We start from the raw sequence: 22,043 nt of genomic DNA on the forward strand, positions 1-22,043 counted from the left end.
GCATGTGCATCTTACTTATTCTGCTCTCTTCATCTGCACTGCATTTGTGCATTCAACATACATATACACCCCACAAAGTTCTAAGAATCATTCACCTTTCAGTTTCTGTTCTCAATAATATAATACTGTATGCAGAAAGCCATTTGCCCCTTTGGATGCATGTTGGTTTCCCTGCAGTAGGCTAGTGGTGTATCACCACACAGGTAAATATGGGGAGGTGGCAGAAGAGAAAATAGCTGAGGTAATGGGGGAAGGGTAGCTCTCTGAATCGAGAGGAAAGGGGGTGGGGAGCTGAAAGAAAAGTTTAAGAAGTACAGTCAATGCAGCCAGAGATCCTTGTGAGGTCCAAACAAGGAGGCTGGAAAATAAAGTTGGAAACCATGTGGCACAAGATGGAGGTGGAGGCAAGTAGCCAGGAAGGATACATGGCTGTGGAAGGAAATCTATCTGAGTACATGGATGGAGCTTAAGAGCAGCAGGGAATGAGCACCTGCTTTCTTTCCGCTCATAACTTGACAAATTGCTCTGGCCTAAAATTTTGGTTCTATACCTTTGCTTCCAATGGATGAAGCTGAGTCTCTCCAGCACTTGGGTGTGTGGCACTACAATCACAGTACTACCTGCAGACTTTCCTGTTTAAAAATTACTGAATTGGTTTTCTTAACTCCAACCAAGCATAGTAGTGTATAATTTACCAAGTTTATAAATTTATTTCTGCACCTCAAAAGTTGGTCTTGAAGCCAACCAACTATATTGCAGTGGCATTATATTTACTGTATTGTTAATTGTACTGTATCATCTATGATAGTTTTACATTTACAAACAAAGATAAAGGAAAAGAGAAAGTGATCAGCTGAGTGAAATAACAATATGGAATATTAAGTTGTGAATTCAGTGAATGGAGAGTCCTTGACTGTTTTTACAATATTGCTCAGATTTTGAAAACTATCTATTGGTAATGCACCCACACACTCATCCAAATCATTACTCCACTGTGATTGGGTTGGTGTGGAATGGGGTGGTGAGAAATTAGTAAGTAATTGACTCAAGTTAATGACTCATGAATATTTTTGGGGTATAATTATATTTCAATATTTTACGGCAGCAGTAGCTTCACCATTTTGTGAGATGAAATTTAAAACGTGTTGGGAGAAATGGAATGAAATGATAGATTTCTTTACTTTGAGCGGAGCAGAATTTCAGAAAATTGCAAAGAGCTGCAGGTAACTTTACATTCAGCTCTATTTCAGATTTTCAATCTACAGGGGTAGCAACCAGAAATATGGGCCCAGAGCATGGTTTGGATGAGCAAACTTGGATTTGGGAGATGTTGAGAGCAGCACAAGCAGAAGGCTGGGTAAAGAGGGTTTCGGGATTTTGAGAAGCAAGGCTTGAATTTGTGTACAAATTGAAGAACTTTCATTCAACTCTATTTGGGAGAGTGGTCCAACATTTGGAAAATAAAATTTAAATTTAAATGAGCCCATGCTGCCCAAGGACATCCAATTGAGCTACAATCCCCATTACATTTTTAATGGTTGGTGGAAGTTGGAGGAACCAGAGGAAACCCATGCAGACATGGGGAAAATGTACAAACTCTTTACAGAGTTGTGAACTCGGCAGTACCATCATTGGCATTAGTCTTCATGCCATCAAACACATCCAGAAGAGGCGGTGTCTGAAGAAAGCAACTTCTATCATCAAGAAGCCTGTTTCTCACTGCTACTATAAGGAAAGAGGTACAGGAGGTTGAAGACAAACACCCAAACAGTACAAAAACAGCTGCTCCACCTTCTGCCATCAGATTTCTGAATGGACAATTAACCACAGATATAGCCTCACTTTTTCACCTTTTCCCTGAATTTATTTAAAAAAAGATAGTATATTTACGGAAATGTAATTTGTATCTATAACACGCTGCTGCAAAAAACAACAGATTTTGTGACATGTTCATGGCAATAAATTCTGATTCTGTCATTGTCCAAGGTGAAGTCACATGCATGAAAGATCACCACTCGTTTTGTCCCAACTGTAGTATTTTGTGGAAGTTTGCAATAAACAGCAGATGAATTCTCAAGCTGGAACCCCTGTTTTAATTCCCCTCACCATTCCCACGCAGACAAATCTGTCCTCACTCTTTTCCATTGTCAGTGTAAGGCTAAATGTGAACTTGGGGAACAACATTTCATGCAGGATGAACTCTGAATTCTCCAATTGTAGGTAACCTCCACCTCCATCTGCTTCAGTCTCTTTTTCACACTTCATCTCCTAGCTACTTGCCCATTTCTCTCCATGGATGCCACCTGACTAGCTGAGTTCTTTTAGCCTCTCGAGGTTCACTCAATATTACAGCATCTGCAGTTTATCCTTCAGTAACAAGTTAATTGGGCTTTTCTGTGCACATTATTTGACTTGCTTCCTTATCTATAGTAATGTTTTAATAATTCATTAGTTTTAATTTCACGTGACCATGAAAAATGTTATACGCAAACATCTATCCTCCATTGTCTGAATTCTATATTTTGAATTTGAGTTTTGCTTTGTTTGGCTTATTCAAATCTTGAATCAAATTGCTGTGCTCAATTTCATCATTCACTGTTGCTGGAAGACTTTACATGGCATCAAAAGATTGTTTTCATTCTTTGGCTTAATTTTGATTGGGGAGGGTGTAAATATAGCCTGGAAGACATAGATGAAGGAAGTTGAGAGTTGTCAAGAGGCCAGACCTGAAGGAATTATTTGAGGACTCTTGTGCAGGAGATAGGCTAAATGCTGGGATGGATTTGAACGGAGAGCAAACATTTTAATTTTGCTGAATCGGCTGTCACAACATGTAAATCAGCAAAAAATATGGGCTGAACTCTTTACACGTTATATACAGATTGCAGCCCTTTGGATGAGTGGAGGTTTATAAGGTAGAGTAGGCTTGCTAGAAGATCATTAGTAGCCCATATTTTAAAAAGTGTCTCTCATTTCTTTTTTGTTGCATAACATATGATCTATTTGATTGCTAAATTGCAATGTTCTTGCTATCAATTTTTTTATGACTGTTTAACATGTACCACAATTCCTTCAATCACCTGACTTTTACACTGCATAACCACCTTCCAAACAATTTGAATTCTACCATAAACTCCATACAATGCTGCAATTTACAGCAGTTCAAAAAGATAAGATCAGATGTGATTAAGTATTCCTGATATATTTATTCTACAAAACTATGCACATAGAAGCTGTTCTTGTTTGACTGTTTTTTTGTTCTTGCTCTTTGCCCATCACACTCTCCTCTCCCTGTGTTTTTCTTCTCCTATGAATGCTAACTCCCTGCAAAATCTCACTCTGGGCATATGGTTGTTGAAAAGAAAGCTCATTCTCCCCCTTGCTAAGCCTTGTTTGTTCATCTTGTCTGGGGATTTTATCACCTTACTACCATGTGCCTGTGTTTATGTCCATGCACATAGAATTCTGAGTTTATAAAAGCAATTTCCCAGGGATTGACACTTGCAATATTAATGAGGTATTATTTATACAAACATTTCTGAAGCTATTATTTTTGATCTTGACAACTTCTATGTGGATTATAGTTAAATTATTATAGTTATGAACGTAGGGTGGCATGGTCGGCTTATGGTCAGTTAGCGCAACTCCTTGACAGCGCCAGTGATCGGGGACTGGACCAGGGTTCGAGTCCTGCACTGTCTGAGTTCTGTTTTTCAACCTCCTCTTTATATTCTCTCTGTGTAGTTTTTCTCCGGGGGCTTTGGTTTCCTCCCACTGTTCAAAACCTACTGGGGATGTAGGTTAATAGGGTGTAATTTGGGTAGCACGGACTCATGGGCCGAAATGGCTTGTAACTGTGCTGTATGTCTAATTAAAAAATTTAAATGCTTGCATCTCAATTGATAATAGGATTCAAATTGTCAGTTTTCTTATTTAATTTTCCACCTTTATTAATTAGCAATTTCCAGATGAAAATCTGTTGGAATGACACACTTTTCATTTTAGTATCCTTTTTTAATTTTATTGTGTGAAGTTGATGAACTTGTATTGCTGAAGTTTATTACCTCTGATTGTACATATATACCTTGACAAAATAACATCTCTCTAGACCATGGTACACACACAACAACCTAGAATACACAGTACATAAAGATCACTTAAATTTAATATATATTTGTGCATGTTTGTCCTCCATTCAAATCAATATGGAACACTCTAGAAATGTCCAAGGAGGTTCAGTGTGGGTAATATTTGATACTGAATGTCATGACCACTTAAAATTTAACCTTTGAAGTCATGAAGTTTTTTTTAAAAAAAAAGAACTTGCACCAGACTCCTCAATCAGTTACAGTGCTGTGCACCAATGTATATTCAGAATAAAAACAAGTGAACAAACCCAGTTCAATATGGGCCCAAAAAGAATGATGCAACATTGGCAGAAGCTCTTCACTACTTTGTCTACTCTTCACTTGTAGAGTTGACAAAGGAGAAAGGGAGAGACAGCAGAGGAACACCACTCTTGCCTTACTGTTGATGCTTCCAGACATGCAAGGAGCAGGCAGCAGGAAACAGAGCAGCAATATGCTCCATGTTATTGAGGCGACAATACTTTCTGGATGTGGCAAGTGAGAAGATGTACTCATTCCGAGAATTCCCATTGTTCCCAATGATATGCCGTTTGAGTTCGAGAGGCTTCAATTTCCCTTCTGCCTGAGCTTCGCCATATCCATCAACTATTCCCATGGTCAGACGTTGAATGTAGCTGGACTACAATTGGAAGAGCCCTGCTTTTCCCATGGCCAGCTCTATGTTGGATGTTCATGTGTTGGAAGCCTTTATGAACAGTCTTCATGTACATGCACCAAGTGGAAAACTAAGAGCATTGTTTATTATGAAGCCCTTAGCTAAGAATTTGTTTGTTTTGTCTGAAGTCACCTTTGTTTGAACTATGTATATCAATTACACAGAATATAAATGTTATGTATGGGGGAAAAAATATGTCTATGCAGAATTACCATGTTTCACCCATTTAGTCAACAACTGAGTGTTTTATTTCCCGGGCAATGGCGAATATCCCGTTTGTAATCAATATAAATAATTGGGATGATTTTCTCGGTTACAGGGTAGTGTTAATCAGCCTCAGCCTGAGGAAAGAAGCTGTTCCCAGCCTAGCAGTTCAGATTTTTTTTGATGCTCCTATTTCACCTTCTTGATGGTGGTGGGTTGAAGATGCTGTGCACTGGATGGAAAGGGTCTTTTATGATTCATTGAGCCCTATGTAAGCAACTTCCTCAGTAAAAGTTATCTATAGAGGAAAGGGAGACTCCAGTGGTCCTGTTAACTATTTAAATAATCCTCTGTGTTGACTTCCAGTCTGATGGTTTGCAGCTACTATACCACACAATGATGCAACCAGTACACTCTCAATTAATTGTGCTCTTGTAAAATGTTGTCAAGATGAGGGTTGTTACCCTTGCCCTCCTCAGCCTCCTTAAGAAGTGTAGACACTGCTGCACCTTCCAGAATAATGAGGAGGCGCAATGAGTCCAGGTTATCACTTATAAGCATGCCAAGGAACTTTGTGATCCCCACTCTTTCCACAATAGAGCCATTGTCCTCCTGAAGTCCACAGTCTTCTCCTTTGTCTTATCCAAATTGAGATGCAGGAAGTAGTTGTTCTCGCATCAATTTATAAGTTTTTCAACCTCCTCTTTATAATGCAACTCATCATTTATGCTGATGAAGCCAACTACTGTTGTATCATCCACAAATCCGCTGATTCTGTTGGAAGTGAATATGGCAGTACAGTCCTAAGTCAGCAGCATGAAGGCTGAGCACATGATCCTGAGGTGTGCCAGTGCTTAGAGTGATGTGGCTTGGGGTTTTGCTGCCAACCTGGACAGACTGTGATCTTTCCATCAAGAGGTTCAGAATCCAGTTGTCGAGAGGGTTGTTAAGTCCCAGTAAGGACAGTTTATCCACCAGCCTTTGAGATATGATCATGTTGAATATGGAGCTGAACTTGATGAACAACAGCCTGGTGTATGAGGCATTGCTCTCAATGGGTCAGGAGTGGAAGGTCAAGGCTATAGCATCATCTGTGGGATGGTAGGCAAACTGGAACAGGCCCAATTTCTCATTAAATAAATCAATGATGACCACGTTGAAGCTTCTTGTTCTTCAACATTGTGTCACATCCTGTAATTACTGCCTGCAAATCTTTGAGGGGCTTGGACTCTGCTGTTTGGGTGAAGTAGAATGGAAATTAATGGATAGAATGCTGAAGTATGCTGAGAACTGACCAATTTATTTCCTCATGACTTCTGTTGAATCTGAAATCTTTCACACTTAACTGAATGACAGCATGTGGAGGATTGCTGGTTATTGTTATACATGTTTCTACGTCCCTGATCGAAATTTTTATCTTGTAAAAATATCAGAGCAAGTTCTTCAGAAATGCAGCTTTCACATCACTGAAAACGCAGATATGTTGGAGGAGCACACCTGGTCTTACAGCATCCATAGAGGGGTAAAGATGTATTACCGATGTTTCGGGCCTGAACCATAGAACACTACAGCACAGAAAACAGGCCATTATGCACTTCTCGTCTGTGCTGACCATTATTCCATTAGTCCCATGGACCTGCACCCATTCCATAACCCCAAGACCTTTCTCATCCATGTACCTATCCAATTAATTCTTAAACTGAATCCGCATTCACCACATTAGATGGCAAGCAGCTCATTCCACAGTTCCCCACCACTCTGAGTGAAGAACTTTCCCCAAATGTTCCCCCTATACCTTTCCCCTTTCAGCTTAAAACTCTGACCTCTCATATTTATCTCTTCCAATCGAAGTGGAAAAAGCCTACTCAATCCATTCTGTCCAATCCTCTATCAAATCACCCTTCATTCTTCTTCGCTCCAAGGAACAAAGCCCTAACCTGTTTAATCTTTCCCTGTAACTCAAGTCCTGAAGACCTGGCCACATCCGAGTAAATCTTTTCTTCATTTTCTTCATTCTTATTGAAATCCTTCTTGTTGTTAGGTGACCAGAACTGCACACAATATTCCAAATTTTTCCTCACCAATGGCTTTAACAATGTCAATATAACATCCCAAATTCCATACTCAGTACTTTCATTTATAAAGGCTAAGATGCCAAAAGCTTTCTTTACAACCTTGTCCACCTGCAACACCACCTTTAGGGAACAATGTAACTGTATTCACAGATCTCTTTTCTCCTCCACACTCCTCAGTGCTCTATCATTTAATGTGAATGACCTACCTTGGAGTGTCCTTCCAAAATGCAACACTTCACACTTGTCTGCATTAAACTCCATCTGCCATTTTTTTGGCCCATTCTCCCAGTTGGTCCAGATCCCTCTGCAAGCTTTGAAAACCTAACTTGCAGTTCACACCGCCTCTTATTTTTGTGTCATCAGTAAACCTGCTGATCCTATTTACCACATTATTATCCAGATTATTGATTTTGACAACAACACATATCCTTGAGGTTCTTCAAGGTCCAAGTAAAAAGCAGGCTGGCATCTGAATAAAAAGACTGCAGTTGAAAGGAGGAAGGGTTTGTGGGAAGGGTGAGGGCAGAGGGAGCACAGGTTAACAGACAAAAGGCAATCCTCTCTGGACAACAAAGATTTTGTTTCCCCGAATGCTTTCCTGAGTATTTTATGCATTTTGGTCTGTTGATCACAAGAAAATACATTTAATTTTTTTTTCCTATCACATTTTTTTTTAGTTGTTACCTAGTTTTGTGATTTCCTGTCATATTTTAAGTCTAGTTAAAATGGTGGTTTTCAAACTGCCCCCCTAAACTCACATTCCACCTGAAACAATCCCTATGCCAGAGGTGCTCTGTGATTAGTAAGGGATTGCTTATGGTGGTAGGTGAGTGGAAGGAAAAAGTTTGAAAACCACTGTTTTAATTGTACCTCATTGACTCGTTATATGCATGGTTTCATAACTCCAAAGGAAATGGGCCAATGACAATTTTTCTCAAGCAAAATATTTCAGTAATAATTGTGTCTAGACCAGTGGTTCTTAACCTTCCCTTCCCACTCACTTACCACCTTAAGCAATCCCTGACCAATCACTAGCTGCTTTCAGGTGCATTCTCCATCAAGAATGCACCTGAAGAAGCAGATTCAGACCTGTTGAATGGTCGTTCAGGTGGCAGCACTGAAAGCGCAGCGCTGACCACCTGAAGGGGACAGCTGCACAGGAGGTGCCTCGGAGTGCACTCTGGCTCCTGTCCCTTCGTGATGTCAGGGTTGGGGTGGCCGGCGTGGGCTGTTCGCGCTGGGGTGGCTGGCACAGGCTGTCCCCACACAGATTCCACTGCTCTGTGCTCTCCCCACAGCCCCATGTCGATCCCCACATTGATCCCACTGCTCTGCTTTCTCCCTATAGCCCCATGTCGGTCCCCACACTGATCCCACTGCTCTACTCGCACCGGCCACCCCAGCGTTGACGTCCCACACCAGGTGGGAGGGGGGGCAGTGGCAGTGGGAAGGGGGGCAGTGGCAGTGGGAAGGGGGGCTGTCTGATGTTCGCCAGCTGATTGTCATCCCCTTAGCAGCTGCTTTCAGGTGGCTGCATTCAGATACCTAGGGGGACTTCTGTGCTCCGGCGATTATCCCTCTTGGAGGAGGGTTACAAAGTGCACCTCGCAGGCATCTCCTGCACTTTCAGGTGGCCTCCTGACAGTCGCATACAGGTATAATATGTGGCTTTACATCAGGGTATTTTGGCCATCTGAAAATGCCTACTGAGTGCCAATGGCATCGGGATTGCTTCATTAAAATATTTGATTTAATTTTTTTTAACCAAGCATGGAGTTGATTACAAAGTTAAAAATCCAAGTACAAACTTACATTCAATATTTACTTCATGATGGAAAAGCATAAATCAAAGTATACAAAAGCAAGAAAAAAATTAAAATTAACAAAGAAAGCAAAATAAAAAGGATTGGATTGATTTTTTAAAAATGACACAAACTCCATGGATCACAAATTCAAATTCTATTTAATATTCTTTGGAGATCAATGCTGGTCTTGAGCGTTGGGAAAAACTCATCTAAAGATTTATGCCTGAACTTTGTAAATATGGTTGCCAAATTTGTAAATATGTCATATGTATTTCTTAAGTTATAGGTAATCTTCTCCAGGGGAATACAACTGTGTATCTCTGCGTTCCAAAGTGCCATACTTAGATGTAAATCAGACTTCCATGCAACAGCTATACATTTTCTGGCCACTGCCAGTGCAATTTTAGCAAATTCTATTTGATATTTGGTGATATTTGGACAGTTTCATTTTGGATCTTATTCTTGTAATAAAAATGATTCTGGTTTTGTAGAAATTGTGTTCCTGTAATCTGGGTTTAAAAAAAATTGAAAACTACCCAAGAAGATCTTATTTTAGAACATGACCACATTGGAATGTAAAAAAAAGCTCCTACCTCCTCACCCCATCTAAAACCTCGATCTGAAAGGTTTGAATAAGCATAGGTATTTCTTTAGGTGGAACGTGAGTTTAGTTTGGCGGGGGGGAGTGGGGGTGGTGGGGAGGTGCAGTTTGAAAACCACTGTCTTAAAGCAGACAAAACCAGGAAGTGCTACATATCATTGAAAATTCATTTTCTGCAATTGCACTTGGACTTCTTCCCTGTTGACCTTGGTGCAATCAGTGGCAACAAACAAGGTGAAAGGTTTCACCAGGACATTGTGACCATGGAAAAGCATTATTAGGACAACTGGAATTGATTAATGCGAGCCGACTATTGTTGGACACTGACATAAGAGGCATCAGATGCTGAGTACAAATGAAAATAAGCGGCAAAACAATTTTAGGTGAGTTGAATGAATACAATGTGTCAGCATCATTATGCAATTATATGCTAAATTCAATAAAAGTTAATTAAATGTTTCTCCAACTTCCAACATGATAAAGCAAATCTGAAATTATCCTTGTGTTCAGTTTGGTTGTCTATCATAATCCCCAATTTTTTTCCCCAGGAATCAAACCTTTTGGAAAAAAGTTGTCGTCCAGTGTAATTGGACATGAATAGGAGAGGAAAGGTGAGAATTGATCGGGGGAGGAGATTGGGTGTGTGAAAGAGTCTTGGGGAAAGATTGTGACAGAGCTAAAGGAAAGGAGAAATGGGGATAGAGGAGGGGGAGGGGTGGAGATTAATTGTTAATGCCATCTGGTTGAAGGGTGCCCAGATGGATTATGAGGTGTTCTTCAAATTTCCACTCTGGCAGACATGTTGGGATGTGAATGGAGTGAGAAATTGAAATGGCTTGCCACTGGGAGATCTATTGCAGCAGACACAGCAAAGGTACTGAACGGGGGATCTCTCAATATATGTCCAGTCTGTCTGATGTGGAGGACATCACGACAGGAGACCAGATGAAATAGATGGTCCCTGCAGATTGACATGTGAGGTGTTGCTTCACTTGGAAGGATGGTTTGGGGTCCCCAGTGGTGGGAATGGAATAGGTATGGGCATAAGTGTAGCATTTCTTGCAGTCACAGGGGTAGATGCCAAGTGAGTTATTGGTGAGAAGGGAGTTACGGAGGGTCTGATCACTGCAGAAGGCAATGTGAAACAGAAAGATGTCCTCTGGAGGTGGGATCACGTAGTAGTTGGCAGAAATGGTGGAGGATAATATATTGGATGCAGGGGTGAGTAGGATAGTTGATGAAAACTAGGAATTCTGTGCTGCTTGTTCATGTTCATGGGAGCGGGGGGGGAGGGGTCAGGGTAGATATGGTGGATTTATAGAAAATGTCTGACGAGAGTTTGAATCTTAAGATGGAGACATAGATTGAGAAAGGGGAGAATGTTGTTTGAGATGGACCAAGTGAATTTCAGGTCTGGTGAAAGTTGACCACAGTGGATAAACCTACCAATTCCCACAGCTACCTTGACTACACCTAACTACACCCTGTCTTCCATTTATTTCTCCCAATTCTTCCATCTCTGTGGCAGCTACTCTCAGGATAAGGTCTTTCATGCAAGATCATCAGAGCTGTCTCCCTTCAAACAATATGGCCCCTTCTGTCCCCACTGTCCAAAAGGAGTTTGTACATTCTCCCTCCTGGTGTCTGTGTGGGTTTTCCCTCGGTGCTCTGGTTTTGTCCTTCCCCTCAAAACATGTGAGGGATGTATGTTGATTGGTTTATTTGAGTGGCACAGGTTCATGGGCTGGAAGGGTCTCTTACCATGCAATATGTCCAATTAAAAAAAAATTAAAGGTCTTCTGCACCCTATCCAAAGCTTTGATATTATTCTTTCCAATGTATGCTGCCCAAACTTGTGACTCCCATGAGTTTTTCCCAACCCTCAAGACCAGCATTAATCTCCAAAGAATATTAAATAGAATATGAATTGTGATCCGTGGAGTTTGTGTCATTTAAAATAAAAATCAATCCAATCCTTTTTACTTTGCTGAGCCCAAACTTATTCTGCAAAATGTTACCACAATTTCTTCTGTTTTGCACTCTGCTGTTCAAGGAGACTACTTATTTAAAAACAAAACCCTGTGATCCAACCACATTCATTGATTAGTGCCCATCTCTGTCTGCATTCCCTTCGAAATAGTTGGTCAATTAATTATTTATGTGATAGTACATAGATTAATTCCTCTGCATTTGTTTTAATCTGCCATGTCTGTACATGTTGACCTAATTTTCTCATGCTACCTTCACATCCAGTCTGCTTGTTCCACTTTCCACTTACCAGTCTTTAAATTACTCCTTTACTCTACTGCATGTCTCCTGATCTTCTTCATCCAGCTGATTGCCCTCAATGCTGATTATTTCTTTCATATGCACATCAATTATTTTTTTTCCATAAAACTGGTGGAAAATTGCAACGCTGGTTAGCCCAATGGTTTACTGTTACTTTCCCCCCAATATTTTTGGCTAATCTTCTGTATGATTTTCTTCTAGCTTGAACACCCTGCACTCACTTTGACATTGCATTTCAGTTATTTAATTTCCAATGATACCAAATCCCAACAAAAGCTCCTTGGTATCCAGTGCAGGTATTCCCCAACTTAACAATTATTAGACTTGCATCCATCTGTTCATACAACCAAATTTTTAAAGGAAAAAATATAAAAATTGTGCATTTTCAGGTTAAAGTCGGGCCTATCTAAGGAAAATAACGCGTCTCGTGAGATGAGAGGTTGGCAGCAATGGCCAATCTCTCGCAAGAGCTGGCCTTCGTGGCCACCAGGTTAAATTTTATGAACAATAACATGGATACAGTGCAATTCCGACATGCGTCAATTTCTGACATATGACCAGTTGGCCAGAATGAAACACAGATGTAAGTTGAGGAGTAGCTGAGTACAAAAGTGCTGGAGAAACTCAGCAGGTCACCGCAGCATCCATAGGAAGCAAAGGCTAACCAACATTTCAGACCTGAGCCCTTCGTCAAAGTGAGCAAAAAGCAGACAGGCACCTGAATACAAAGGTCGGGGAGGATGGGACCCATAGGACCAGAGGACCCATAAACTTAGCAGCAATAGATATTCACCAAGACAGATGGTTACTTAAACAAAAGTTGCTTTTAATTATCTTTAAACATGAAAATAAAATCAAACTTTAACTTATCACTTTTGACTTAACTAACCCATCTTAACCCCCTTCTAATTCTAAGGGTACGTGTATGTAATGTGTGTGTAAGTTCAGAAAAGTTCTTTGGTTCACAGTCCAATCTCACTTCTCATTCCTCCAAGTTCACTGGTATCAGGCAATTCTTATACTGTGCACAGAATTTAACATTTATGAATTTCATCAGGCTTTGGTGCTTGCAAGGTAAATGGTTACCGCTCAGGAAGATTCTTGTTAGTTAGCAGAGAGAGATTTGTTGTTCACTGGACACCCACAACTGATTACTTGTAACCAGCCACTTCAGTGTCTTACTGAAGAAACTTACCCCATCAGGGTTTTCCAGATGATAACCTCTTTCTTTCAGGTCACCACAGAGTTCCTTTTTGTTTCACTTATTTCAAATGAAACATTAAGCAGCCAGTCCTCTCCTCTTGTATAAACCACAAGAGCTTTGACCAGGTTGAACTAAGCACTCACAACCCATCTTCCAAATGGGGTTTTTCCACAAGCTTGCCAGCTTGTTCTGTTCCAGTTCCAGCTGCTACTGACTATAGCACTGCAAAACTGAATTTTTTTCTTCTCTCTCTCTCTGAGAAAAGCCTGCTTTACTCTCTCTGCCTGCAAAACCACACGGCCCGCTTAGAACAGCAAGTTCCACTCCAGACATCCTGTGGCTCCAACAAGTTATTTCATCTGTTGTCTTTTTATAAACAACGATCCATTAGTGAAGTTTCTTGGGCACTCTCCAAAGCTTTTGCAAAGGCTCTTGGAGTCGGCCTGTGTAGCATGAGCAGAGCTCCAGTATTTTAAATAAAATCTGTTTTAAAGTGTTTGTATGTGACCTACACTAAAAAACCTGCCCCAATTTATCTCCCAAAAAACCTACATCTATAATCTGTCACAGAGGGAAGAAGTGGCAAGGAGAGATGCATAGCCAACATGCAAGAGATCATTGGTGTTTTTGGGTGGGAGGGCAGAAGAGAAAATGGCTGAGAAGTGATGGGTGGAATGAGTAGCTCTCCCAATGGAGAGCAAAGGTGGTGGTGAGTAGAGGAAAGAAGAAAGAAGGATAGCGAGAGAGACAGGAGAGGGACCTAATGGAAACTGGAGGTCGATGTTAAGGTCATCTGGTTGGAGAGTGCCCAAGTGTGGTTCCTTCGCACCCATCCCTTCAACTATTGTTTTTCTAGTATCTACGAGACTTGTTAAACATTTAAACATTTCAGAAGCTTCTTGTGACTTTCAAATTGAATATGAGTTATGGTTGCATTGACAATGTTTAATGAGAAGTATAATCTACTTCTGGACAATAATTCAAGCTCTGCTAAAATGATTAAATGATTTTAAATGATTAACAATCTCGAGTGCAAACCCTACAATGAATTGCACATAAACAGGTTGTAAGTGTGCCCTTTGTTTCTTGAAAATACTTAGCAGGCCTGAAAACATTTGTGGAGAGAAAAGCAGAGTTAACATTTAGGATGAATCTTTCTGATATCACTATTTTCAGCATCTCTGTCCGTATTTCAAATAGACAGCATCTGCAATATTTTGATTTTGGATTCCCTTTGCTCAAGGTGGTTTTCTGAAATGCAAAGATGTTTAAAAGTAATAATTTTGTTATGTCAATGATAAAATTAGTAGTTATAGTGAAATATCTTCTTTAAAATATGGACCTGATAGGGTCTTTATGCGCTGTGAAACCCCATGCACTCCCATTGGGGTCCTGTTAGGGCCCTGATACTCTGTGAACCACATACTCCCATTCACTGAAGCCACAGTTGCTCCCGTTAAGGTCTTTATACAATGTGAAACCACAATGTACTCTTATTAGGGTCCTGGAACACTGCGAAACTCCAGGTACTCCCTTTAGCTTCTTGGTACACTGGGAGACCACGTGTACTCTTGTTTGGCCCCTGATACTCTGTGAAACCAATGTTCTCCCATTAGGATCTTTGTACACTGTGAAACCCCAGATACTCCTGATAGGACTCTGATATATCGAGAATTACTTCTCCTTGTAGGCAGCTGAAGCATTTTGGAACCAGGTGGGTGTATTTTGGGTCCATTGGCCTTTCTCATGAACGTTCTAGCCACCTGTGGAAACACATTCTCTGAGAGTGTTCTGTGCATTGATTTTATCAAATAGTCTAGGTGAATGTCGTGCATTCACAGTAAATGCCCACAAATGTATTAGTTCAGCCAGATTATGATGTTAAATCTTTGCTGCGCACTGACCAAAGTACTGAAATTTTGTGACTCGATACTTCAGTGAATGCTCTTTAAGCAGACATGACTTCATTCAGCAACATGAAGCCACCATTTAATGATGTATTAATAAAGGATCACCAATGTTTTCAGGTTAGTTGCCTCTTTATTGCCAGCTCTTGCTGTAATTATACAACCATCTGATTCTTTCAATTGTTTCAAGTTGCAAAATTCTCCAGTGAAGGTGTGGCATTTGCTGAAGGACTTTGTTCAGATTTTATCAGCTCCACTTAGCAATTGCTCCAACTACCGTTGCGTTTTCAAGCATTTAAATTTAGAGTTGAAATTGAACATGATTGGGGAAAGAGCAGTGTAAACCTAGTTGTAGGAATATGGAGAAGAGAATGACTCTTTGCTCCATTTATCAAGAGGTTCGGGAAGCAAAGTATTCCAACCTATTCTTTGATGTAGAAATGGTGTTGTGCAATGCCTTGGTTTCGGTAAGGAAGTCTTCACTCAAAATGGCATTTTCTCCAGGTTCAGCTGCAACTTTATAGTAGGGCAAAAACTTGATTTGCTAGTGGCTGTTGAGGTGACAGTGCTGGTAAACTTGAATGCTTTAGGTTTTTCCCAGGTTTGCGTTGAAGATTTCTGTGATGTGTTTGCAGTCCAATGTGGCCTGAAAGAGATAATTAAAACAGCATGTTTGATTTTTTTTCACCCTTTATCCAGGCAGACTGAGCACATGGGTTCAAGGGAATGCCTTGCTCCTGGGTGCTGAAGGTGATTGACTGCTTTGCAAAATGCTTGTAAAACATGAGATCTATTACAACTATATGCATGATCATTGGAAAATCTGTTAAAATGCCTTCATTCTTCAGGACTCCACTAACCTTCCTGCATTAAACCCAGCATGCCAAATCAATGATGCAAACAAGGGCTTTCTTCTGTCAATATGATCTGTACTTGAATCGATGATGCAGCAATGAGCATACAGTACAATAAATTCCCACATAAAATGTGAATCAAGGTGCATAGAACAAGATAATGATTCTGCTACCCTGATGACAACAGATCAGTGCTAACATTTGTGGTTAGCAGCATGCAATGCAAACTGATTATTATGAAGGCACAACCTTTTCTGTGGTAAGGCCACACTTGGAATACTGCATCTGGTTTTTAATTGCCACCCTATAGAAAGCATGTGGTAGCATTCAAAAGTGTACAGAAAAGACTCACAAGGATGCTGCCTGGAAAGGAAGGCTGGAAGATTAAGGAAAGATTGGATTTCTCTTCTTATTCTCACTGGAATGCAAGGGCTTGAGGGATGATCTTGTATACCTCTGAGATGATATTAAAGACAGAGATAGGGTGAATAATCACACTTCCCTGGGTGGGCGAGTCTAAAACCAGAAGGCACAGCTTTAAGGTGAGAGAGCAGATCTGAAGGGCATGTTTTTTCCTCACAGAGGATAGTGGAATGAGCTATTTGAAGAAGTGGTGGAGGCAGATATAATTGGAATAAAGCATTTGGACAAGTACTTGGAGAGGAAAGGAGCAGAGGGATCTGGGTCAATGCAGGCATAGTGTACATGTTTGACATGGACAGATCGGACTGAGGGGCTGCACATCCTTGACTCTGTCGACATATTATTGTCTGTCAGCCCAAGAAGGTATGTGGTGCCTTATCACAGCAGCATTGTTAATACTTCAATACAAAAGAAACTTGCTGGCTGACATTGAGTGTTTTTAGTATTTTCTGTTTTTATTTTGAATTTATAACATTTCTATTTTTGGCTATCCAAAACCAAAAAGGAACTTTTCTTTGTCAAAGAGAGACTTTAAAGCAAGGAGAGGGATGATGTTTTGGAAGAATACACTAGTAGTTGGTTAAAAGACATCAAGAAGAGATTGACAAAATAGTTTGCTTTATGCTCGTGTGTGCTGAGATTTAGTGAAGAGCTCAGTTTCACACATTACCCAGACATTGCAAAAATAGTCTCCAGTTCTACTTGGACTTAAAAAAAATCCACAGGAAACCTGGTAAAAACCAAATAACAAAGATAATCATGAGTGGGTTTCTAGCATCGTAACAAAACAGGCAAATTGGATTAGTTCACAGCATCTTCCTGCCATTCTAGCAGCTGCACAGACATTGGGAGATAGATGGGAATCTGGCAGAAAGAGTCATGGTCCTGGTAAGTGCCGACTCTGGCTGCAGTGGCTGTCCTGGTTCCATGCAGTCTTCTTGAAAATGTCTGCTGGAATGAGTGAGAATTCAAATTTACTAGATTTTGCAGGGCAAGCCATCAATAAGTTCTTCAGTAAGCACTGGGATGTTGGTTCAAGGAAACTGGAGGATTATCGTAGCTTTCATCAAGTTTATTATTGTACAAATACAAGCAGATGAAACAGTTTCTCTGGACAACAGGGCACATACATACACACAATGAACACCACAGGAATATATAAAAATATAATCCAAAATAACCATGTCTAAATATTTTGGAATAATTTATTCATTTCATTGATAAGAGACCGAAGGTTAAAGCAGCACCTGCTGGGAAGCTGTTCCTCAGCCTGGCAGTCCTGATCTCCTCGTTGATGGCAGTGGGTCAAGGATCCTGTAGGATGTACGGTAGGGATCCTCAATAATGATTGAGTTCTATTTGAGCAATACTCCTGGTGAATGTTGAGAGGAGAGTGAGATCCCAATGATTTCTCTTGGCTGTTTTAATGATCTCCCATATTACATATTCAGAGGACATAACTTGGACGCCAACATTTATTTCTGCACTTTCTCTCCAGATGGTCTTGAATTGCAAAAAATGTTGTGAACAAATCTGAGGAGTGAAAAGATTTTCAGTCTCTGAATTGAGAGCATTGTATAGAGTTGAACCATAGCTTGCTTTGAAAACTGTAAACATTGCAATTCCTTTTGAACATTTCACCCCAAATGATCTGAATATTAACTTGTCAAAATTATATATATTCAATATTGATCTTGATCCCATTCCCAGAAAAATATTTCCTTCAATCTTTTGATTGTCTCTTAGCCATGCTCTGCCCTTCTTCCTTCCTCCACAGGATTTCCATTAAATATCCTGTCATAGTTTCATGGATTGTGCATTATCTCTCCCTCTCATCTGTTTTCAAATGGTGTCTATCACAGTGTGAAATCCTTCCTCTTAAAGACTGGACACTGGATGGTTTGAGCATTCTGTTGGTACTGAGAAAATATAACCAAGATGCTTTGGGTACAGATTGGCTGGCCTGATGAAATAAGGTTTTACTTTTTTTTTTAATTTGCAAGAAGGTCCCCTTCCATCATTCACCACAGTCCCATTTTCCCCATGAACTATTATTCCTGATGCTTCTTTAACTGTGCACTGGTGCGCAACTGACCAAATGAAACCCAAGGCAGACACTAGCACTGGATGTCGCTACAAGTGCATTGAATTTTTTTCTGCAGCACCAGGTATAATAAGGTTGGAATTTTGCGACTGATTCAGAACATTTGAGGATCAGTGGAGTTGAATGCAGAATGTAAAACAGTTGCAATTTACGTGGTGTATTTTATATCAGATGATTTGGAAAAAAAAAATGACATTAGGTGGCTGTCTGTGCATTTTTTAATGATTCTGTCTTTTTGGATAAGATGTTAAGACTTTGTGTACTCCTTCAGGTATTGAGGAATATGATAAGTTGGGCAGAATAATTATTTCAATGGTCCCAGACAATGTTTATTTCTTTCCTATTACTGGCAATTGATTGCTTGGTAATTGTCTTTTCCAGGAATTACATATGACAACGATGATTTTTCAAAAGTGCACCTGCCCTTAGCCCCTGAGGAGGTGAGAGCATCTACCTATGTAGTCCAGCAGGTAGTCATGTCATGAAATTTCCTCCACATCTGATCTTAGCAGCATTCATCATTGTTACCATAACCTGTAAGGATATGCTTTACTGAGGTTCAAACATTGCTGGGGGCTACCTGTCTAAAATCGTGTGTCCGTGTGCTGCAGATTCGCGCAATGCAATTCTTCCAATGGGGAAAACTGGTCACCTGTGTGATTTAATGGACAGTCTGATTTCTCCAGCAACACATCAAGTGTTGGGGTGGGGCACTCAGCAGACCAGGTAGAATCCATGGAAATCAATAAACAGTTTCTGGCCGGACTCCCTTCATTCAGAATGCGGGTCTGATTTGTCCAACAAGACGTGACTTGCTCTTCCACCTGTTTCAAATTTTGGGTGTTGCGGTGGAAGACGGAATAAGGTACACCTTTTCATTTGAAGGTTTAATAATGAGAAGGAAAAGCAGAGCGCACCAGAAAGTCCTCACAGTGGGGCGATGAATCGGCGCCTCAGTCCGTTGAACACGTCCTGCGGGGAATCAGCCCGCTCTCTGAATGTTGACCTCCCTTGTGTCTCGGAGACGTCACGAGTGGGATTTGTTACAAGCTCAGCCGCGACATCGATGGGGCTCGCGGCGCGCAGCTCGGAACAACGATATCCCTGCCGCGAAGACTGGTCGGATGCCACACTGAAGGTCCCGGGAACCTGAGCCGCGGGACCGGGGGGGGGGGGAGACCGAGCGCCACAGCATTGTCCCCCTCGGTTCATGCATTGGAATGACCACCTTCGGCCGAAAGCAAATATTAAACGTTTTTCAATCCACTCGGTTCAATAAAATAATTTTTGACATGATCTGCTTGAGCATGCTGGCAGGTTGAGGGTAACATGAGTCTCTTTGAGTGGAAGGATTTCATTGAACAGCCTGGCAGGGGAGCGTCTGACTGTAACTGAAGGCGCGGGTATTGTAACTCGGTCCGAGGTGAGACGATAGCTCCACCTCCTTCAATTGACCTGATTTATAAATAGAGCGGCCAGGAGTTTGACCGAATGATCGAACCAGTCTCTTGGCCCGGATCTGATCCCCGGGAGTGCGGTGAGATGGGGAACAGGGGTCCGAGCGTGTGTGGGACCAGGTGCACCTCTCGGATCATTTTTCTGCTAGCGCAGGCTTTGCTGCTTTGCTGCTGTCCCGTGGAAGGAGCCATCAGCTGGCTCCAGCAAAACGGCTCCAGGCCAGCAGAAGCCAACTCGACCACCTACAGCTTCCAAATTCTCACTTTTGAATGGGCGGAGGTTCAGGACCCCTACATCATCGCCGTCTGGATATTGGTGGGCAGTTTGGCAAAAATTGGTAAGCAATCTGGGTCTCTGTTGGCTTTACTGAGATTCTCATCGTTTTGGGGTTGTCCTTGTTCGTGCAACCTACTTTTAGGCTGCCTGTCCTAGAAAAGCGGTGTGGATAAATTGCCTTGAAAAAGAACATTGGCACAATAACGGGACCACGCTGATTGAAGTTGATATTTTTAGCTGCGTATTCCAGGTGCCCGTTTCTTCACCTGTAGGTCTCTGCAGCTATGTAAAAGGTTAGCTGCGTTTTAATTGATTAAAATATTACAAATTATTTGACACTAAGTCACAGGTTCTTCACATTCCTCTATAGAAGGGGAGTTTCATGCACTAGGAATGCTACTCTCTGAGAATGTGGGCAGGATCTGACACTGTCTTGTCTTTCCAAGCACCTAAGAGATGCTGGATTCTGCAGGGGGAAAAAAAAAACCAATCTGCTGGAGACACCTAGAGGGACATGCACCACCAGTGGGGAAAAAAAAGAATGGTGAACTTTATGGGCCAGAAACAATATCTTTTTCCAACAAACTATTAACCTTCCTATTAATGACAAGATGAAAGACGGGGTATATAAGGGAAGACTTGTTTTTCGTAACTCATTTGTAGGCATTGATGCCATAATGTTGAAAACACAGCAAATATCCTCACACAGCAGTGGACAGTTTTTCTTGTTCTTATTGGTCAGGGTAATTAATTTTTTTTTGATGTTGTCATGTTCTTTCCATTCCCCTTAACTAACACCTCTTTCAACTACATTTTCAGTGAATCAGCCCTCCTGGTAATGTTCCTGCACCTATGTGGAACTGGAAAATTTTGTTTGCTGCAAATTTTCACCCTGTCATGGTCTTCATAGGGTCTTGTTTCTCGCTCTCGTTTCTCTTTCTGGATCTTTGTCTCTGAAGAAAAGTTGACGACAAACATCCATGACCAACTTCTCACGGCTTTCTTGATGATATTTCTCGCCAAAGGCTCGCTGCATCTCGTTATTTCCTCCGTCTGTTGTCTTTTGTCATTTTGTTACTTCCTCAGTCTGTTGTGTGATGATGAGACTTTCCACAAGGGTATTTTTAAAATTGAGACAAACACCATGGTAACAGGCTCTTTGGGCCCACGAGCCTGAGCAGCCCAATTGACCTATAACCCCAATCCATTTTGAAGGGTGGAAGGAAAATGGAGCCCCTGGGGAAAATGTACAAACTCCTTCCAGGCAGTGTGGAGTTTCTTCCTTCCATTGGAACTGTGGCTTCCAAGCTGCCATTGTTGACAGAATCCTTGACCACATCTCACCTATTTTTCACCTATTCTTCTCTGGCTTCTTCTTGACAGAGCAAAGATAGTGTTATTGTGGATCTCTCTCTTTAACCCACCAGCCTTTGCATTCAATGGATTATCTTTCACAATTTCTCCTTGCCCCAATATGATTCCACAGCCAGGCGCATGTTCACCTTCCCTTCCCTTTCAGCATTTCAAAAGCATTTTCCCCTTCAAGACTCCATGGTCTATCGTTATTTTTTTTTATCATGAGCCATTATGTTACTTTTCATTCTCTTGTGAATGCATCTGTCCTTTCACCTTTCTCATTCCTGCCATTGAAGGATCCAAGCAGTCTTTCCAGATGAAGTAGTATACACTTGCATTTCTGCCAATTTATGTACTGTATTTTATTTTCACAATTTGGTCCCCTCTTCATTGGAGAAACCAAACATCTGTTGGGTGATTGTTCAGTGGGACACCTGTTTAGTTCTCAGGAGCTTCCTGTTGTTTCCCATTTAAATTCGCCACCTCATTCTTCCTCTGTCTTGTGTGTCTGTGGCCTATTGCATCAATATCAAATTCTCCACCTTCTGAAAACTTGCTTTCTTTATCTAGATCAGAATTGCTGTCATTCCTCTGTGATATTGGCTCACTTGCTTTCCTCTTCATGAGTTATCCCAATTTATTTGCAAAAGGTGGATGGTGTCACTCTTTCACAGTACTATTAAC

General features: G+C 41.0%; 1 protein-coding gene and 1 long non-coding RNA gene across 4 annotated transcripts in view; one reads left to right on the forward strand and one right to left on the reverse strand.

Moving 5' to 3' along the window:
- The window catches only part of LOC138748741 (sodium/hydrogen exchanger 3-like), a 175,047-nt gene that overhangs the window by 62,795 nt on the left and 90,209 nt on the right, over window positions 1-22,043 (forward strand). The gene's annotated exons all lie outside the window — the stretch shown is intronic.
- Window positions 15,024-19,269, reverse strand: LOC138748754 (uncharacterized). The gene is made up of 3 exons (XR_011348235.1): window positions 18,850-19,269; window positions 17,413-17,698; window positions 15,024-15,534 (listed from the first exon to the last, which is right to left on the reverse strand). It is a non-coding gene; the product is annotated as an uncharacterized lncRNA (long non-coding RNA).

Source organism: Narcine bancroftii, chromosome 1 (genome assembly GCF_036971445.1).
Source record: "Narcine bancroftii isolate sNarBan1 chromosome 1, sNarBan1.hap1, whole genome shotgun sequence".
Classification (NCBI taxonomy): Eukaryota; Metazoa; Chordata; class Chondrichthyes; order Torpediniformes; family Narcinidae; genus Narcine; species Narcine bancroftii.